Source organism: Schistocerca serialis, chromosome 3, assembly GCF_023864345.2.
Source record: "Schistocerca serialis cubense isolate TAMUIC-IGC-003099 chromosome 3, iqSchSeri2.2, whole genome shotgun sequence".
Classification (NCBI taxonomy): Eukaryota; Metazoa; Arthropoda; class Insecta; order Orthoptera; family Acrididae; genus Schistocerca; species Schistocerca serialis.
Genome location: NC_064640.1, coordinates 886,926,327 through 886,947,155, shown reverse-complemented (window position 1 = coordinate 886,947,155; position 20,829 = coordinate 886,926,327). Strand labels below are relative to the sequence as shown.

Genomic DNA, 20,829 nt, shown 5'->3' with positions numbered 1-20,829 from the left:
CAGTGAGTCGCGTGGTCACAAAACTGGTGTGGGGCCTGGCGTTGTCATGTTGAAGGTGAAATCTGGTCTTCTTTTCTGGCCTTATCCTGGAAATACGGGATTTCAGCTTAGTCAGTGTCGTCTTGTAGCGTGCTAAACGAACAGTTTCTCCAGGCTCCAGGATATCCAAAAGAACCACATCCTGGTTATCCCAGAAGACTGCGCAGCACTTTGTCTGCAGACGGCTGTGTCTTTAATTTGTTCTATGACGGAGAATTCGCATGTCGCCATTCCATGGAGTGTGTTTTGGATTCCGGCTCGTAGTGGTGACACCACGTCTCATCTCCAGTGACGTTGCTATTCAGAAAATTTTCACCTTCAACTTCACACTGGTCCAGCAGGTCCCGACAAATTTCCATTCGATGACTTTTTTCTTCTGCAAGCATCTGTAGGACCCATCTCGCACGGACTTTGCGATAATCAAGATGTTCCAACATTGTTTCCGAGGCATTACAGCCGACATTCAGCGTTGCACACAATTCTCTGATCATTATCAGCTGATCAGCACGGATAAGTTGATCAAAACGCTCTTCATTGGGAGGGGTGACAGCTGTGCAGGGTCGACCGGACCGTGGCTTGTCATGCACACCCTTTTCACCACCTTGAAAATGCCGTACCCGTCGCCTCACATTGCTCACGTCTATTTTATCGTCTCAATACACCTTTAGCAAGCGTCGATGGATCTCAATCGGCGCAATTTCTTCAGAAGTGAGGAATTCAATCACACATCGCTGCTTTATACGCGCGTCCTTATCACACTTCGTTTTGGAACACTCCTCTGCTGGCGCCAACTACTGCAGAACAACGGACCCACATTCAAATGAAAAAGAAAGGTTCAGAGATTAGCACTACACGAAAGACGTCCAGTGCGGACATCCAAAGTCAACAGAAAAGAAATAGGAGGCATTACTTTCGGAACGACCCTCATATATAGGGCACCGCATTGGGGCTGCGTGGTGTGTGGCGTTCACTGAAGTCTACCACTGTGTATCAGGTCTGGCGGTGACACAACGACAAGTATTCATCTTCTTTACTGGAATTTGTGTAGTTGCAATAGATAATGACTCTGTTTTGTTATAAAATAAACCAATGCAGGACTGGATTCAACTCAATTCATTCTATGATATTTGGGAAACTTTCATACTATTTTTAGGCTTTCTGACAGTTGTTATCTCACTACCAGACGTTCACTCACCAACTGGCCTATTTTCGTAGAAAAGTTCCCCATTGTATCCTTAGCACTCCCCCTCCCCCCCCCCCCAAATTCTATAAGTCCCTCCAGATCCTTGAGTGCCATGCACTCTGCCTCGCCTTCCATATACGCCTCCCGTCCCCCACGCGGATCCTCTAGGACTTGATTCCTTTCCCCAATCTGTTCCTATTCCTCAAGCATATCTGCATACTCTACGCCTTCCGCCGCCTAGATCCCCCTCATCACCTGGTTGCTCCTCTCCTCTCCCATCCCCGCCCCCAGCCATGCCTTCACTGTTGTGTCCCCCCTACCCTCCATCTCTACACCCTTCATCTCCTTACCCAAGGTGGCTTCTGTCAACTCCCCCTCCCAGATGATGCCCTCTCTCCCTCCCTTTATCCTTCCTACCAACTCTGATCCCCATCTCTCCCTCCTATCCTCTGTCATTTCTTGGGCTCACTCTTCCCCCCTTCCATCCTGTTTTTTCCCCACCTAACCTCTCTCTGCCTCCCTTCTCTCCCCCCCCCCCCCAGCGAGTCCTTTTGCATTCCCCTCCTCTGCGTTTCCCCACTCCCTGTCGCATCTGCCCAGCCCCACGCCCCCTTATGGGTCCTCGTCCTCCATCGGCTCCTTCCCCCTCCCCCCCACTTTGTTTTTCCTCTCCTTCCTCTCTTTTCTTGCCCATCATCTGTCCAGGTTACCCCTGTCTGCCCTCAGCTGTAGTACACTACTGGCCATTAAAATTGCTACACCACGAAGAGGACATGCTACAGACGTGAAATTTAACAGACAGGAAGAAGATACTGTGATATGCAAATGATTAGCTTTTCAGAGCATTCACACAAGGTTGGCGCCGGTGGCGATACCTAGAACGTGCTGACGTGAGGAAAGTTTCCAACCGGTTTCTCATACACAAAACAGCAGTTGACCAGCGTTGCCTGGTGAAACGTTATTGTGATGCCTCGTGTAAGGAGGAGAAATGCGTACCATCACGTTTCCGACTTTGATAAAGGTCGGATTGTACCCTATCGCGATTGCGGTTTATCGTATCGCAACATTGTTGCTCGCGTTGGTCGAGATTCAAGGACTGTTAGCAGAATATGGAATCGGTTGGTTCAGGAGGGTAATACGGAACGCCGTGCTGGATCCCAACGGCCTCGTATCACTAGCAGTCGAGATGACAGGCATCTTATCCGCATGGCTGTAACGGATCGTGCAGCCACGTCTCGATCCCTGAGTCAACAGATGGGGACGTTTGCAAGACAACAACCATCTGCACGAACAGTTCGACGACGTTTGCTGCAGCATGGACTATCAGTTCGGAGACAATGGCTGCAGTTACGCTTGACGCTGCATCACAGACAGGAGCGCCTGCGATGGTGTACTCAACGACGAACCTGGGTGCACGAATGGCAAAACGTCATCTTTTAGGATGAATCCAGGTTGAGTTTACAGCATCATGATGGTCGCATCCGTGTTTGGCGACATCGCAGTGAACGCACTTTGGAAGTGCGTATTCGTCATCGCCATACTGGCATATCACCCAGCGTGATGGTATGGGGTGCCATTGGTTACACGTCTCGGTCACCTCTTGTTCGCATTGATGGCACTTTGAACAGTGGACGTTACATTTCACATGTGTTACGACCCAAGGCTCTACCCTTCATTCGATCCCAGCGAAACCCTACATTTCAGCAGGATAATGCACGACCGCATGTTGCAGGTCGTGTACGGGCCTATCTGGATACAGAAAATGTTCGACTGCTGCCCTGGCCAGCACATTATCCAGATCTCTCACCAATTGAAAACATCTGGTCAATGGTGGCCGAGCAACTGGCTCGTCACAATACGCCAGTCACTACTCTTGATGAACTGTGGTATCGTGTTGAAGCTACATAGGCAGCTGTACCCGTACACGTTATCCAAGCTCTGTGTGACTCAATGCCCAGGCGTATCAAGGCCGTTATTACGGCCAGAGGTGGTTGTTCTGCGTACGAATTTCTCAGGATCTATGCACCCAAACTGCGTGAAAATGTAATCACATGTCAGTTCTAGTATAATATATTTGTCCAATGAATGCTCGTTTATCATCTGCATTTCTTCTTGGTGCAGCAATTTTAATGGCCACTAGTGTATATCATATTTGTACCAACTTTTTAGTGCAGTGTTCAAGTGAGTGTTCAGTGTTGTGCGTCTTTCCAAAGTATAGAGAACAGAACTCATGCTGTCGCTCGGTGTGAATTTTATATCTCTTGGTAGCAGAAAGCAGACTGTCGCCGTGTTTTTTATCTGTCTATTATTTTACCTGTCTGCTTCCTGTGTATTTTATTAGCATAATCAACCCTTTGTTTTATGTTTTAAGTTTCACAATTTTCCGCCATTTTACCATTTAAGTCACCGATTTTATCGCCTGCTTTTATTATTTATTATCTTCATCTTTTTAAAACAAATTCTGTAGGCTGAAGAACGGTGTACTGAGCTGCTGCCAGCCTTCCCCCTTCGGGGGTAATCGAAACTCAATAAAGTAAAAAGAAAAATGGCTCCATTTTAGTCAGTACACTGCAGACTTGTATCACACTGACCTGTGACGCAAAGCCACCAGGAGGTATTCGATCTCACGGAGGCTAGTAGTCATAATACAGGGTTATTTACAAATACTTTCAGGCTTTCAGAAGGTGACTGCATGAAAACTGTAAGACACATAGAGAAGGAACACATAGCGGGTGGTCGAAATTAAAGTGCAGGTGCTCGCGAAGGTTCAGTGTGGGCTGTAATTATTGGTTCCTGACACGGATAGAAGTTGTTGACATGTGGCTGGGCAATATTCTATGGAGTGATAAGTCACTTTTTACGCTACAGGTTGCAGTGTATACACAAAACTGCCGAATTTGAGATACTGTTAAACCACAAGTTGTGCACGAAGAGCTACTGCACTCGTCGTATGTGACTGAGGTGTGGCTACACAAGCACGTTCATTCTGCGCCCGTTCCTCTTTGAACGCAATACATCCACTGGGCCTGTCAGGTGTATCGTGACGACTGCACGTTGTCGAGAGCTCCGTGTTCAGCATGTGATTCCTGCTTTAGAAGTGCGTTGTTGTTGTTGTTGTGATCTTCAGTCCAGAGACTGGTTTGATGCGGCTCTCCATGCTACTCTATCATGTGCAAGCTTCTTTATTTCCCAGTACCTACTGCAACCTACATCCTTCTGATTCTGTTTAGGGTATTCATCTCTTGGTCTCCCTCTACGATTTTTACCCTCCACGCTGCCCTCCAATACTAAATTGGTGATCCCTTGATGCCTCAGAATATGCTCTACCAACCGATCCCTTCTTCTAGTGAAGCTGTGCCACAAATTTCTCTTCTCTCCAATTCTGTTCACTACCTCCTCACTAGTTATGTCATCTACCCATCTAATCTTCAGCATTATCCTGTAGCACCACATTTCGAAATCTTCTATTCTCTTCTTCTCTAAAATATTTATCGTCCACGTTTCACTTCCATACATGGCTACACTCCATACAAATACTTTCAGAAACGCCTTCCTGACACTTAAATCTATACTCGATGTTAACAAATTTCTCTTCTTCAGAAATGCTTTCCTTGTCATTGCCAGTCTACATTTTATATCCCTCTACTTCGTCCATTATCAGTTATTTTGCCCCCAAATAGCAAAACTCATTTACTACTTTAAGCGTCTCATTTCCTAATCTAATTCCCGCAGCATCACCCGATTTATTTCGACTACATTCCATTATCCTCGTTTTGCTTTTGTTGATGTTCATTTTATATCCTATTTTCAAGACACTGTCCATCCCTTTCAGCTGCTCTTCCAGGTCCTTTGCTGTCTCTGACAGAATTACAATGTCATCGGTGAACCTCAAAGTTTTTATTTCTTCTCCATGGATTTTAATTCCTACTTCGAAATTTTCTTTTGTTTCCTTTACTGCTAGAGCGTAACCATGTGGAAACCACTGTTTTCATGCCAGATTTGGCAACACCTCATGTCTCTCGCCCACTGAAAGATCTGCTTAATGCCACCTTCCATGAATGTTTTGGCTCCAGAGATTTTGCAGATCAGATTCATGGCCTGTAAGATCACCTGATCTGAACACACGTGACTTTTGCCTCTTAGGATATCTAAAAGAACGCGTTACCAGAGACACATTCGGTCTCTACCTGATCTGAGGTCCAGTTATAGAGGAACACATTGCTCAGATTCCACGGGAAATGCTGCGAACAACTCTTGATCACTCCGTTTCACGGATGAAGCATCTCGTCGACGTCGCTGGTGCTCATACTGAACGAAGTGAGTAAGCTACAGTTAGTGATAAAATCAGCATTACGCTTTTCTCACTTGTTTGACCTTTTCTGCCCACGTCCTGTTTCTAATCCATTACATGTGGAGACATTTCTTTACGTATTTCTTGCATTCATAGAGCCATGTTTGCGCCAGATGACCAAAACTGGAATTAATTTTTTCCATCGGAAATCGATTCTGCATAACACATTAGAATATCCACCAAGTTTCGCGGCCATACGATAATTACAGCTCACTATGGACCTGTGTTAGTAGTTGCACTTTAATGATAACCTCCCGGCAATAGTGGATAGAGCATCTCTCCAAGTTTCGATTCGTAATGCAAGCTGTGGCGTAGTGGCAGTAGGGGGAAGGCATGTCAAAACATGTACACAAATCATTTATTACGAACTGCTGCATCGAATTAGTTCGTGCCTGACGATAGGCAACACAGTTAACAGATTTACAAAATGGCCTGCTGTCATTCCTGCCGGGGCAGTTCGTGTCAGCGACTTCAGTTAGTTACGAGAGCTGTTCGGCAAGTAAGGACCGATAGGTCGCAAAATGGAAACCACCATGAAAATATCTTCCAGCTACTTCTGTACACAGTCGCCGCTTCGATTAAGACATTTGTCGTAGCGTTGTGCCAACTTTCCAATACCCTCGTCATAGATAGTAACTCTGCCTGTGCTTTCTGCGAATTCTCTGCTCTCATGGAAAATGCTACATCAGCACCTTCGTTGCCCCTGCAGAATACGGACGAGATTTGTTATGAAGAGGGAAATGCCTGACAGTTATGTTATGTGGGATGCATCACATCAGGGGAAATCTCCCACCAGGCCTCGTACGTGGAGGGATGATGATGTTTGGTTTGTGAGGCGCTCAACTGCGCGGTCATCAGCGCCCGTACAAAGTCCCAATTTTTTCACAGTTCAGTTTTTACACTATCCCAGGCAGGGAAAAATCCCCAACCCAGTCGGGAATCGAATCCGGGACCCTGTGATCCAGAGGCAGCAACGCTAGCCACTAGACCACGAGCTGCAGACTAAGTGGAGGGAGACACTATTTACTATGCATCTTTACGTGATTACTGTGCGCTCAGCACTCAAGAGAGCGACATGATTCTGTCGAGTGGCATTCTAGATACACTGCCCGACACATCTCTGCAAAGCTTCATTGGAGTTTCACTGCGGTTTCCATTTCTCTACCGATCGGTCCTTACTTCCTGAATAACCCTCGTAAATGCGTGTTTTAAAATTAGCCATATCGCAAACTATGCCCACATACAGAACCTATAATGTGAGTTAAAAACTTGTGTTGTTCACTCTGCCTTGTAGGACCGTGCAGCCACGTTGCGTACGTTAAGTCAAGAGATGTGCTTGTGTATAGCCAGTCAAGTATCCACACAGAGAGTGCATCACGGCCAATCACTACGGCGATCGTTATTGTGACTTTCTTCGACACGGCAGCAGAAAGAGACCCACTGACAGTGGTATGTCCAAAGACAATACTGGCCACCGGAGTGCCGCGAGTTGGTCTTTTCAGACGATTTACTGTACTGTGTCGTAACGGTCCAGCACCTGGCGTATGGTATGGAATGCTATTTGGTACACAACACGATAACTTCCAGTTCGCATAGCCAATAATTTTGATAGCAGACGTCTAATTTCTGACGTGTTATCGCTGGTAACTGTGACATAATTTCGAAATCTGTGTGACATTATCTTTCAATAAAATAACGCAGGGGCGCATTATGCCTGTGCTCTCCTGACCTACGTCGTAACAAAGATATCCGACTTTGCCTTGGCCAGCACATTCTCTAGATCTCTCACCCACTGAAAACACCTGGTAGTTGGTTGCCGGAAGATTGTCACGCCACCTCTCACCAGCCACTACGATTGGTGAATGGTGGCATACAGCTGAAACAGTATGGAATGTCGTACCCGTATCTGTCATCCAAACTCAGTTCGACTCGACTGCCAGGCGTGTTAGAGCGGTTATGCTATCAGAGGTTTCAACTCTGCATACTATATAGGGTTAATGGCTATAACTGCAGATATTTTTATATGTGATACCTCAATATGTACACTCGTCAGTGCGTTGGTTATTTTTTTCTCAGTCGTCCCACAAACACGTCACAAACTTGACGACTTGATATTTTTTGCCCAGTCGTAACTGCACCCCTAAGTGGACTACACCTGTCAGTATAGACTAACCGATGTGCTTCCTTGTAAACACTTCTACACCTGACCTGCTGCCCAGGGGAAAATAAGCATTAGTGGCTTGTTCTTACCACATGTCGAAACTAAGTACTATCGAAACTAAAAACATACTACGCCTAATAGCTAGAATTATTAGTTTGCAAATGAAATAAAAACTGCTGTAGTGTTTTCTAGCATCCCGTCCTCAGTCACCAATGAAAATATCTGCACTTAAATCCGTTACAATGTGTATGTCTCACCCCTTACACTTCAAAAATAATCTACAGATTTTGAGAATTCAACAATTCTTCCTCCTATTATACACTACTACATAAGCACAATAAGTAAAATTTCTTAATATGCTATCCTTCAAGCTGATGCGATTTTAATGGCCTCCACCGTTGACGTTATCATATCAACAAAACATATGATTGTCACTCTCTGTTCTCTAGAGTCTGTCAGTTATTGATGGAAGAAAGAGTGAATTTGTTTATTTATTTTGTTTAAAATGGTTCAAATTGCTCTGAGCACTATGGGACTTAACATCTGAGGTCATCAGACCCCTAAAACTTAGAACTACTTAAACCTTACTAGCCTAAGGACATCACACATATCCATGCCCGAGGCAGGATTCGAACCTGCGACCGTAGCGGTCGCGCGGTTCCAGACTGAAGCGCTTAGAACCACTCAGCCACTCCGGCCGGCTATTTTGTTTAGCCCTAATGGCCGCGATACAACACGAAAACAATAGGTTTTCCATTGCATGTACTGGTTTGGCTCTTTAATTATGCATATGTCGTGTTGCATATCTTCAGAGGAGTCCTGCATGCGAGGCGTGGTCGTTACGCTCCTAAAGCAGAATCAGATCGGGTCGTAATTACGCTAAATAAATAATTAGGCCCTCTGCGTGTCGGTTTGCTGCAGTACCCGGGAACGACTGTGTTACACGCAGTCTGTCCCTGAGACGTGTTTGGAGTGCTGTGATTCTCACAAATAAACTTCCGGCGTCGAAATAACTGGTACACCATTTCACAGTAAGTGCCTCAGCGTTATTACACTGAACAGATTAGGACGGCGTCAGCTGAAGCTTAACTTTTAGAGAGTAGTATTTATTGTTCCTTTGCAGCAGTCGTATCTGGGAAGGTGCCGACACCAAGGTCGTTAGAGATATTGGACATTGATGAGGAAGGAAATTTTCAGTGTCCTTGATTACAGAATAGTCCCCGCTTGCTGTTTCCCTGAGTTAGCGAAACCATGTAAATACTGAATCTGGACAATCGAATAAAGAATTAAATCCGACGGAAGCTATTTAAGGCAACGAATAGTTCTGTTTCAAAGGATGGGACGGTGGCCAGTCGAAAACTGGATTGTTGAAATAAGCTTTAAATCCGGTTCCTCCTAGCTAAATATTTATAATCAAACTTTTCCCTAGTGTTGCGCGGTATATATTATTTTTGTACTTTCCCGTTTAGTAAGGCACACTACAGAAACTGTGCAAGTTAGTCTTCCAATCGGTTTCATACTGCCTGCATCTTCATTCCCTATCTTTTGTTAATATTTTCATCTCTGCTTCACTACTACACCAAATATCCTCTTCTGCATCTTCCAGAATCAAATTAACAATCGAGGAGGTCGTAGCATGTGCTCCACGAACGTGTACTCTCTTGTGTTGACGTTAAGTAAATCGTTATTCTTCTTCCTGATACTTTTCATCACCTTTCTCTTTGATTTGTATACAGGGAGTTAAAAAAGTATTCCATATTTTTGAGAGGTGTTAATATGAAACCAAACAAGACAAAAATGTCCAATAAACATGGGCTCTGAAAAACTTACATCAGGAGCTGCGAGTATATGCTCAGTAGACGAGATTTGTTTCACGTTAACGAAGACGTGCAAGTGCTCACAACTCTTTGCTATGCATTTTAGAGACCACTTTTCCTCGTCGTATCTGTCTTCTTTTGGTCCATACTACCACCTGTAAAAATATGGAAAACGTTTTTAGATCTCTGTGTATTGAAACTGTATTCTGTGCTAAGTATGCAGTTCATTCCTTTCAAGAGCCCTCCTACGTCTCACAAAGTCCCAGCCCACCTTACCGTTGGTGGTCTGCTTGCCTTTTACATTTATTACCCCTCCGACAATTTATTTCGCTTTCTTCATTCTTCAACGTATATTTGAACAACAGTGACAGCAATCTGAAAACTTATCTCAGAATCAGAATGTCACTGTACAAACTAAATGCATGCTTCTTGTTAATGTACGTTTTTATCTTTCCGAGGAAGAACACTTTCATATCTATGGGTAAAAACCCCACATATAGATATTGTTCCACTAGTATTTATTTATTACGAAACGTTGGCCTTATTGAATCACTGTAAAGTAATAACTGATTAGTGGCAAAAATACACTAATTTTTAAGGAGACCAAATCTTGAAAGTTAAGCACAAATAATCTTTCACTGTAATAGGTGGGAAATGTTACACGAATATCTCTGTATAGGTGTTACGTTTCAATTATATTACAACTAGAGCTGTAACACTGTAGTAGGCTACCGGAGACTACCAGAAGTACGCGTAGGCTATGGTAATTTTCCTTGTGGCTTTGGCCAGTTAAAGTCGTACCCCACGTTACCTGTACATTGGGTGTACTGCATACCTATTGGGCGTTACCTCATATCGATGGCTTTCTTTACATATGTGCTCAGTGTCTTACTAGATTTCTAAAAAAAAGACCGGAAGTGGGGGAACCGTCTAGAAACTGAGTGAGGATATACACTGAAGAGCCAAAGAAACTGGTACACCTCTCTAATATCGTGTAGGACCCCCGCGAGCACGCAGAAGTGCCGCAACACGGCGTGGCATGGACTCGACTAATGTCTGAAGTAGTGCTGGAGGGAATTGACACCATCAATCCTGCAAGACTGTCCATAAATCCAAGTACGAGGGGGTGGAGATCACTTCTGAACAGCACCTTGCAAGACATACTGAATACGTAATGTTCATGTATGGGGAGTTTGGTGGCCAGCGGAAGTGTTTAAACTCAGAAGAGTGTTCTTGGAACCACTCTCTAGCAAGTCTTGACGTGTGGGATGTCGCACTGTCCATCTGGAATTGCCCAAGTCCGTCGGAATGCACAATGGACATGAATGGATGCAGGGAATCAGACAGGATGCTTACATACGTGTTACCTGTCAGAGTCGTATCTAGACATATCAGCGGTCCCACATCACTCCAACTGTACACGCCCCACATCATTACAAAGCCTCCACCAGCTTGAACAGTTTCCTCTGATGGCATGCAGGGTCCATGACTTCGTAAGGTTGTCTGCACACGCGTACTCTCGATCCACTCAATACAATTTGAAACGAGACTCGTGCGACCAGGCAATAATGTTTCCAGTCATCAACAGTCCAGTGTTAGTTTTTTTTTTTTTGTGGTTTTAGGGCGCACAACTTCAACGGTCATTAGCGCCCAGATTACGTTAGGAATTCACCGCGAGGCACAAGTTTAAAACAGCAACTAAAAGGGAAAACACGATAAAAGATCGACAGGCATAAGATTAAAAAAACAGCATAATCAAATGTCCTTAGACAGGTTGGTTAATTTGATAAAACAAAGAACGCGAACAGCTGCTCCTGGGTCATCCGCTAAAATGGCATCGAGAGTACATGGCAGGCCAAGATCAAGACGCAGTGCAGTAAAATCCGGACAGGACATTAAAATGTGGCGGACCGTCAGCAATTGCCCACATGGGCAGAACGGCGCCGGCGCAGCCGTCAGCAGATGGCGATGGCTGAACCGGCAGTGTCCAATTCGTAACCGGGCCAAAACTACCTCCTCCCGCCGAGAGGGGCGTGAGGAGGACGTCCAAGCAGCGGGAAGAGGTTTCAAGGCCCGAAGCTTGTTGTCTGTAAGTGCAACCCAATCGGCATGCCACAGCGATAAAATGCGCCGACAAATGACACCGCTACAATCTGATGAAGGGACACAACAAGAAGCTGTCCGAGGCTGGAGGACCGCAGCCTTGGCCGCGGCATCTGCAGCTTCGTTCCCAGGGATACCGACATGGCCAGGAAGCCACATAAAGCTAACCGGAGAACCGTCGTCCACCAGCTGCTGAAGAGAGCGTTGGATCCAGTGCACGAAAGGGTGAACCGGATACGGATCACTGAGGCTCTGGACGGCGCTCAGGGAATCGGAGCAGATGACATAAGCAGAATGTCGGTGGCGGCAGATGTAAAGAACAGCCTGGTAGAGGGCAAAGAGCTCAGCTGTGAAGACCGAACAATGGACATGGAGCCGGTATTTGAAACTTTGTGCCCCGACAATAAAAGAACAACCGACCCCGTCATTGGTCTTAGAGCCATCTGTATAAATGAAGGTCATATTAATGAACTTCGAACGAAGTTCGACAAAACGGGAGCGATATACCGAACCGGGGGTAACCTCCTTTGGGAGCGAGCTGAGGTCAAGGTGAACGCGATCCTGAGCCTGGAGCCAAGGTGGCGTGTGGCTCTCGCCCACTCTAAAGGTTGCAGGGAGTGAAAAATCAAGGTGTTGAAGGAGGCGACGAAAGCGAACTCCAGGGGGTAGCAGGGCAGAGACATACAACCCGTATTGACGATCGAGAGAGTCGTCAAAAAAGGAACGATAATACGGGTGGTCGGGCATTGACAGTAGCCGACAGGCATACCGACAAAGCAGTATATCGCGCCGGTAGGGCAGTGGCAATTCACCGGCTTCAGCATGAAGACTCTCGACGGGACTAGTATAAAATGCTCCGATCGCAAGACGTAAACCCCGATGTTGTACGGAGTTGAGGCGGCGTAAGATGGACGGCCGTGCAGAGGAGTATACGAAGCTCCCATAATCCAGCTTTGAGCGGACGATCGACCGATATAGGCGATATAGGACGGTTCGATCCGCTCCCCACGACATACCACTGAGAACACGGAGGACATTTAGAGAACGGGTACAACGGGCAGCCAAATAAGACACATGTGGAGACCAGCTAAGTTTCCTGTCAAATGTGAGACCTAAAAATTTTGTTGTCTCCATGAATGGGAGAGCAACGGGACCGAGTCATATGAACGGTGGGAGAAACTCTTTGTAGCGCCAGAAGTTAATACAGACCGTCTTCTCGGCAGAAAAATGGAAGCCATTGGCGACACTCCAGGAGTAAAGATGGTCAAGAGAACGCTGAAGACAGCGCTCCAGGAAACATGTACGCTGCGCGCTGCAATAGATTGTAAAATCGTCCACGAAAAGGGAGCCTGATACATCAGCTGGGAGGCAATCCATTATTGGATTGATCGCTATGGCGAAGAGAGCGACGCTCAAAACTGAGCCCTGTGGCACCCCATTCTCCTGGCGAAAGGTGTCTGACAGGACTGTCGATCCATTAAAAAGGAACGAATAAAAAGAGGGAGGCGACCGCGAAGGCCCCATGTATGCATGGTGCGGAGAATGCCCGCCTCCAACAGGTGTCGTAAGCCTTCTCCAAATCAAAGAATACAGCCGCGGTCGGGCGCTTCCGCAAGAAGTTATTCATAATGAAGGTCGACAAGGTAACCAGATGGTCAACAGCAGAGCGGCGCCTACGAAATCCACATTGTACACTGGTAAGTAGGCGCCGAGATTCGAGCAGCCAAACCAAACGAGATTTAACCATTCGCTCCATCACCTTACAGACACAGCTGGTAAGCGAGATGGATCGATAACTGGAAGGCAAGTGCTTGTCCTTCCCCGGCTTAGGAATCGGTACAACAACAGACTCGCGCCAGCATGCGAGAACATGTCCCTCAATCCAGATGCGATTATAAGTGCGAAGAAGGAAACCTTTACCCGCAGGAGAAAGGTTCTTCAGCATCTAAATATGAATAGAATCAGGCCCTGGAGCGGAGGACCGTGACCGGGCAAGTGCATTTTCGAGTTCCCGCATGGTGAAAGGGGCATTATAACTTTCACGATTCGAGGAGCGGAAGTTAGGTGGCCTAGTCTCCTCTGCCTGTTTTCGGGGGAGGAAGGCAGGGTGGTAATGAGCGGAGCTCGAAACCTCTGCGAAAAAGCGGCCGAAGGCATTGGAGATATCCTCAGGGGCCACAAGGACGTCATTCGCGACCATCAAGCCAGAAACTGGTGAGTGGACTTTAGTGCCAGATAGACGGCGCAGGCTACCCCAGACAACAGAAGAAGGAGTAAAACTGTTGCAGGTGCTTGTGAAAGCAGCCCAGCTGGCTTTCTTGCTTTCTTTAATAATACGGCGGCACTGCGCATATATTCGTTTATAAGTGATACAATTCGCCACTGTAGGGTGGCGTTTAAAGGTGCGTAAAGCACGTCGACGAGCACGTAAAACGTCGCTACATGCTGCGGTCCACCAGGGGACCGGTACGCGACGTGGAGAAGAAGTAATGTGAGGGATGGAATATTCAGCAGCAGTGAGAATGACTTCCGTGAGGTGTGCGACCTGACTATCGCAGCTTGTGAAGGTTTGATCCTGAAAGGTCGCCCTGGAAGAGAAGAACCCCCAGTCGGCTTTGGAGATGTTCCAACTAGCTGAGCACGGAGAGGGGGTATGATGCAGGAGATGGATGACACGCGGGAAGTGGTCGCTCGAATATGTATCAGAAAGGGCATACCACTCAAACCGGCGTGCAAGTTGGGTAGTACATATAGAGAGGTCTAAATGGGAATAGGTGTGAGATGTGTCCGAAAGGAAAGTAGGGGCGCCAGTATTGAGGCAGACAAGATTGAGCTGGTTGAAAAGGTCTGCTAACAGGGAGCCCCTCGGGCAGAATGCTGGATAGCCCCAAAGGGGATGGTGGGCACTGAAGTCTCCAGTTAACAAAAATGGTGCAGGTAGCTGAGCAATAAGTTGCATCATGTCTGCCCTGGTAACGGCAGACGACCATGGAGTGTAAACGGTACAAATAGAAAATGTAAAAGTGGGGAGAGTAATTCGGACGGCAACTGCCTGCAGGCCGGTGTGCAATGTGAGGGGATCGTAGTAAATATCATCCCGGACCAGCAACATAACCCCTCCATGAGCCGGAATACCTACCACAGTGGGTAGGTCAAAACGCACAGAGGTGTAGTGTGCCAAGGCAATGTGATCGCATGGGCGTAGCTTCGTTTCCTGGAGGGCGACGACGAGCGGACGGTGCAAGCGGAGCAGCAACTTCAAGTCCTCTCGGTTAGAGCGAATGGTGCGAATATTCCAGTGAATAAGTGCCATCGTGAGAAGAAAAGGAAGAGGAAAGAAGGGGTCACCGTGAAGGCCGCTGAGGGCCTGGCTTCGAGCGAGTACTGCCGCCGCTATCAGTAGGCGGACAGTCATCGTCCATTGGTTCTATTGGTTCATCGGCCATCTCGTTAAGATGGCCGGGAGGAGGAGCTTCCTCCGCCGGTGGACGGCCAGATGTTCGGCTACCAGCGGTGCGGCCAGGCGAAACGGATGACGGCCTGGGGCGGCAACCGCTGGGTGGCGCAGGAGAGGAAATGCGCCGTGGCGGAGAAGGAGAAATGTGCTTCCTATGAGCCTTCTTGGAAGGTCTTTTAGTGGAAGTACTGGTCGACGGCTGGGAGTTCGAGGTACGTAGGAAGTCTGCACGGGACGGTTCCTTCTTGAAGGCCCGTGCATCTGACTTCTGGGTCTTCGTCTTGGCAGAAGCTGATGAAGGTGCTTGTGTTGGAGGGGTGACGGGAGGAAGAGGAGACGTCGACCGCGCGATCTTAGCACTGGCCGAACGGACGACCGTGGTGCTGAAGGTCAGATCGCATGTCTGCGTCGCCACCTCCCTGGTAGTCCGAGGAGAGGCGAAGACAGAACTGTATTTTCCCGCTGGGAGCAGCGTGGGCTTCCTACTAGCAAATAGCTAGCGAGCAGCCGAGGTGGACACTTCCTCTTTGACCCGAATTTCTTGGATACAGCGTTCTTCCTTGTAGATGGGACAGTCGCGGGAGGACGCTGCATGGTCACCCTGACAGTTCACACAACGAGGAGACGGAGGTGGACAGTCACCCCCATGGGCATCCCTGCCACAAGTGACACATTTAGCCGCATTGGAACAAGACTGGCGAGTGTGATTAAAACGCTGACACTGGTAGCAGCGCGTAGGTGTCGGGACATAGGGGCGAACAGAAATAACCTCGTAGCCTGCTTTGATATGCGACGGCAGCTGAACACTGTCAAAGGTCAAGAAAAGTGTCTGGGTCGGTACAAGGTCATTGTTGACCTTTTTCATCACCCTATGGAGAGCCGTCACGCCCTGCTCAGCGCGGAAAGACTGAATCTCCTAGTCAGTCAATCCGTCGAGTGATCTAGTATAAACCACACCACGAGACGAATTCAAAGTTCGGTGAGCCTCCACCCGGACAGGGAACGTGTACAGGAGTGTGGCTCGAAGCAGCTTTTGTGCCTGAAAGGCGCTCTCAGTTTCTAGTAACAAGGTGCCATTACGCAAGCTGGTACAAGACTTAACAGTTCCGGCTATGGCATCTACGCCCTTCTGGATAACGAAAGGGTTGACAGAGGAAAAGTCCTTTCCGTTCTCAGATCGAGAAACGACGAGGAACTGTGGGGCAGGCGGTAGTACTTTTGTCACTGGTGGCTGGTCAAGTTTCCGTTTATGGGCAGAAGTCGAGAGAGAAGAAGAAGAGAAATCCATTGCGGAGGAATCGCCCATGATTGCCAGCGTCTCCGATGGCGCGCTCCTTCCTTGTGGGGACCCTCTCAGAGGGCACTCCCGCCTTAGGTGAATGTTTACACCTCAGGTCACACCTCCCGAGAAACAGACGGAGGGACCAATCGGCATGGTCAGAAGGTATCAGCTCAGGCAATCACCCCTCCCTGGGCCTGGCCTTTACCAGGGGGTACGCGCGTGCCTTACTTGTCTACCCAGGGCGGGGAATTACGCGTTACCCCGTCACCGGCTACGTGTGCGAACGCGTGGGTCGGCCTTCAGGCGCGCACAGGGAGGAAGGAAGAAGAGGAAAAAGAAGAGAGAGAGGGAGAGAGGACAGACTGTCTCAAACGCCGAGGTGGAGACTAGAGAAGGCAATGAGAAGAAGGCAATGAGAAGGCAAGGAGAAGAAGACAAGGGAAAGAGTAAGGAAGACAGTGAGATGGAGAAGAGCAAAGAAAGGAACCAACCAAGCCGGCCGCGGTGGTCTAGCGGTTCTAGGCGCTCAGTCCGGAACCGCGGGACTGCTACGGTCGCAGGTTCGAATCCTGCCTCGGGCATGGATGTGTGTGATGTCCTTAGGTTAGTTAGGTTTAAGTAGTTCTAAGTTCTAGGGGACTGATGACCACAGATGTTAAGTCCCATAGTGCTCAGAGCCATTTGAACCATTTTGAACCAACCAAAGGAAGGAAGAAACGAGAAGAAGTGAAAAAGCAAAATGACCGCAAATAGAGGTGGTGGAACCGTCCGTCTCCGGACGCAGGCGCTAACTACCCCCTTGAGGGGAGGGTCTCCTTTTAGTCGCCTCTTACGAAATGCAGGAATACCTCGGGCCTATTCTAATCCCCGGACCCGCAGGGGGGAGTGTCAGTGTTGATGGCCCCAGGTGAGGCGTAAAGCTTTGTGTCGTGCAGTCATCTACAGTATAAGAGTGGGACTTCGGTTCCGAAAGCCCATATCGATGATGTTTCATTGAATGGTTCGCACGCTGACACTTGTTAGTGGCCCACCATTGAAATCTGCAGTAATTTGCTGAAGGGTTGCACTTCTGTCACTTTGAACGATTTTTTTCAGTCGTTGTTGGTCCCGTTCTTGCAGGATCTTTTTGCGGCCGCAGCGATGTCAGAGATTTGATGTTTTACCGGATTCCTGATATTCACGGTATATTCGTGAAACGATCGTACGGAAAAATCCTCACTTCATCGCTATCTCGGAGATGGTGTGTCCCATCGCTGGTGCGCCGACTATAGCACTACGTTGAAACTCAGTTAAATCATGGTAACCTGCCATTGCAGCAGCAGTAACCGATCTAACAATTGCGCAACTGAGCGAGGTGGCGCAGTGGTTAGCACACTGGACTCGCATTCGGGAGGACGACGGTTCAATCCCGCGTCCGGCCATCCTGATTTAGGTTTTCCGTGACTTCCCTAAATCGCTCCCGGCAAATGCCGGGATGGTTCCTTTGACAGGGCACGGCCCACTTCCTTTCCCATCCTTCCTTAATCCGACGAGACCGGTGACATCGCTGTTTGGTCTCCTCCCCCAAATCAAATCAAACCAAACAACTGCGCCAGACATTTTTCGTATACAGGCGTTGCCGACCGCAGCGCCGTTTCCTGCCTGTTTACATGCTCTATATCTGAATACGCATGCCTATATCACTTTCTTTGGCGCTTCAGTGTATAAAGGGCCGGGCAACCTACGGAACATTTTTGTTCAGCATAGTTATCGTACTGTCTGCTACTTAAGAATAAACGGTATCTACAGCAAAACTGAAACTGTCGATGTTGTATTGAGGTTCTATGCGAAAATTGTCTGTCTGTAACATGAAACAGAGGGATGTTGTTGTAGAAATAAAGAAAACCACGCAGATTTATCATATAGTGCTAGAAACCGCAAGTTCCTCAACAAAAAGATAAAAAAAACACAAAGCAAAAATATATCAAATATAGCTTCAAAACACATGTTTCTATTGTTCAAGAAAACTTTCACATATTTCAATAATAACAAGAAACGCTTGCCTTAGATCGCGATGAAGAATATTCTCTGAGAAGAGAATAATAACAATAATCCTGTAAATTTTGTTATGTTTGTGGATTTAAACCGCCCTTGCGTCAAAAATAATTGCCTTGGTTACATTAAAACACAGATGTTACTCAAACAACAAATTTTGTTACTTATAAATGCAATTTATATTCAATAAAAATATAAAATACACACTGGACTATTTATGTGAAGAACAAACAACTAAACAAGCAAAAAGCAAAGAGCAGTCGTCGGCTCCCGTTTTCACTCTTACACACTGATTTAGGTTTCTTCCCCTTCCAATTCTACTGATACTACCGATAATCCTCCATTTACTACATTTATGTAGTACAGGGTATATCAAAAAGAATCATCCCATTTGTCACGTCTAGGTTTCTGAAACTAATAAACATATACAAAGATTTTTTTTGATGAACGGGAAACTCAAAAAGCTTTTTTTTCGTACCTTATCATAGGTGTTCAGTATACCCCCCTTGAGATGCACGCCATATGTCAATGCAGTATTCAAATTGCTTTCACACTGCACCGAGCGTGTCTTGAGTTGCAGCTTCCACAGCCGTTGTTATGCAATGTCTCAGTTCAATCATTGTTGTTGGTAACGGTGGCATCTAAACAAAGTCTTTTATAAGCCCCCACAAGAAATAATCACATACAGTCAGGTCCGGTGACCTTGGTGACCAGTGATGTAAGGTTAATCGTTTGGTCCTTCCACATGCCAGTGTGGCGGTGCCTCATCTTGTTGGTAAATGAAGTCGTTCGAATTCGTCTCCAACTTTGGAAAAAGAAAGTTCTCAAGCATATCGAGATATGTGCTTCCTGTCACAGTGTCCTCAGCAAAGAAACATGGAGCATACACCTTTCCCGGGAAACTGCACAAAACACATTAAATTTTGGAGGGTCCCTCTCATGTACAATTTCATGTTGTTATTCCCTACCCCATATTCTCACATCATGACTTTTCACCTTTCCATTTAAATGAAATGTTTCCTCGTCACTAAACAGTAAGCGTGGAAAAAAGTGTCATTCTCCATCCTGCAAAGAATGAAATTACAGAACTCCATACGTTGTTGTTTGTCGCCTTCACGAAGATCTTGCAGTAGCTGCATTTTGAATGGTTTCATGTGTAAATGTCGACGCAACACACGCCAGACGGACATCGAGGGAATGTTGAGCTGTCGAGCTGTACGGCTAACAGATTTCTGCCGACTCCTTGTGAAACTACGGCGGATGTGTTCGACGTCTGTGTGTGACACTCTGGTCCGGCCCGGGGATTTGCCTTTACACAAAGAAACTGTTTGTCGGAATCGTTCATATCATCGTCTAATGATCTGCGCTGTAGGAGCATCCACACCGTACCTAGTACGAAAGTCAGTTTTGGTAGAGCGCAACTCTGGTTACAACTAACCATCTTTTGCCAGCTCGTGTCAGTAATGGCATGGCACAATATAAACAGTTAAATGGAAATCGTATGGCATTACTGCCTGGGAGAAGCCATTTGGTGTAAACTTGAGTCGACTCGAGCTATCCTTGAGTGGTCCTGTAAGATATATGCTGGACAGTCGGCTGATCGAGGATCTAATTTCCACTGACGCTCAGGTAGACGATGCCACGGGATAGGCAACGTGATTTTCTCATGTTCTGACATCTTCAGGTAAAATAAATACATAAAAATGAAACGTATATAGCGTGTTAAAAATATAAAAGAAATATAAAAATTGAGATGTGAGACAATAATTGTTATGACTTTAATTTTCAATGCCTCGTTTTCTTGTATGTTGGCACTTCCGCGAACTCAGCTGTTGTTAGTTGAAAATGACCGAATAAGTCAAAAATAGGCGTGAAACAAATGAATACTATTGGGAAGAAAGAAACTTTTATACATTTCACAAGAATGGATATCTTAAAAATAGTGGAACTGCTTGCATTGCACATTCTTGTCATAATCACGGAAACAAAACCGTTCTGGAGTGCAGCACCATTCTAAGGCAGTAACATAGGCCTCTCGTTTAGTGTGACTGTCGTTCGTTTTTGCACCGCGCTAAGCGGGGTGTTACGGACCATTCGTCCAACTGACCAGGGCTATGGCAAAAAGGAAGGTCTGTCTGTCTTCAAACGGGAACCACTATCGGAGAGTTGTTATGCTTCTGCTTACAAGAGGACCGTACGAAATTCCCTTCGCCAATTTCAGTCATATTGACAGGGTGTGTAGGCACGACTAGGCCTTCACCATATGTAAACAGGGAGATGTAACTCTCAACAGTTTCCGAGATAACTGAGTTTCAAAATTTTAGGTGTGCACTTTGTAGGGTCTCTCTACTTAGCAAGCAGTTAACAGCCGAGCGAGTAAGCACTTCGTTGCAGCCGGCCGG

At 46.8% G+C, this 20,829-nt stretch overlaps 1 protein-coding gene across 1 annotated transcript in view; it reads left to right on the top strand.

Annotated features, from left to right (window-relative positions):
• The first annotated feature begins 8,690 nt into the window (after positions 1-8,690).
• LOC126471298 (uncharacterized) overlaps positions 8,691-20,829 on the top strand; it is a 146,589-nt gene continuing 134,450 nt past the window's right edge. The window contains exon 1 of the mRNA XM_050099418.1: positions 8,691-8,765. The gene's annotated coding sequence lies outside the window, so the exon portion shown is untranslated. The remainder of the gene's footprint in view (positions 8,766-20,829) is intronic.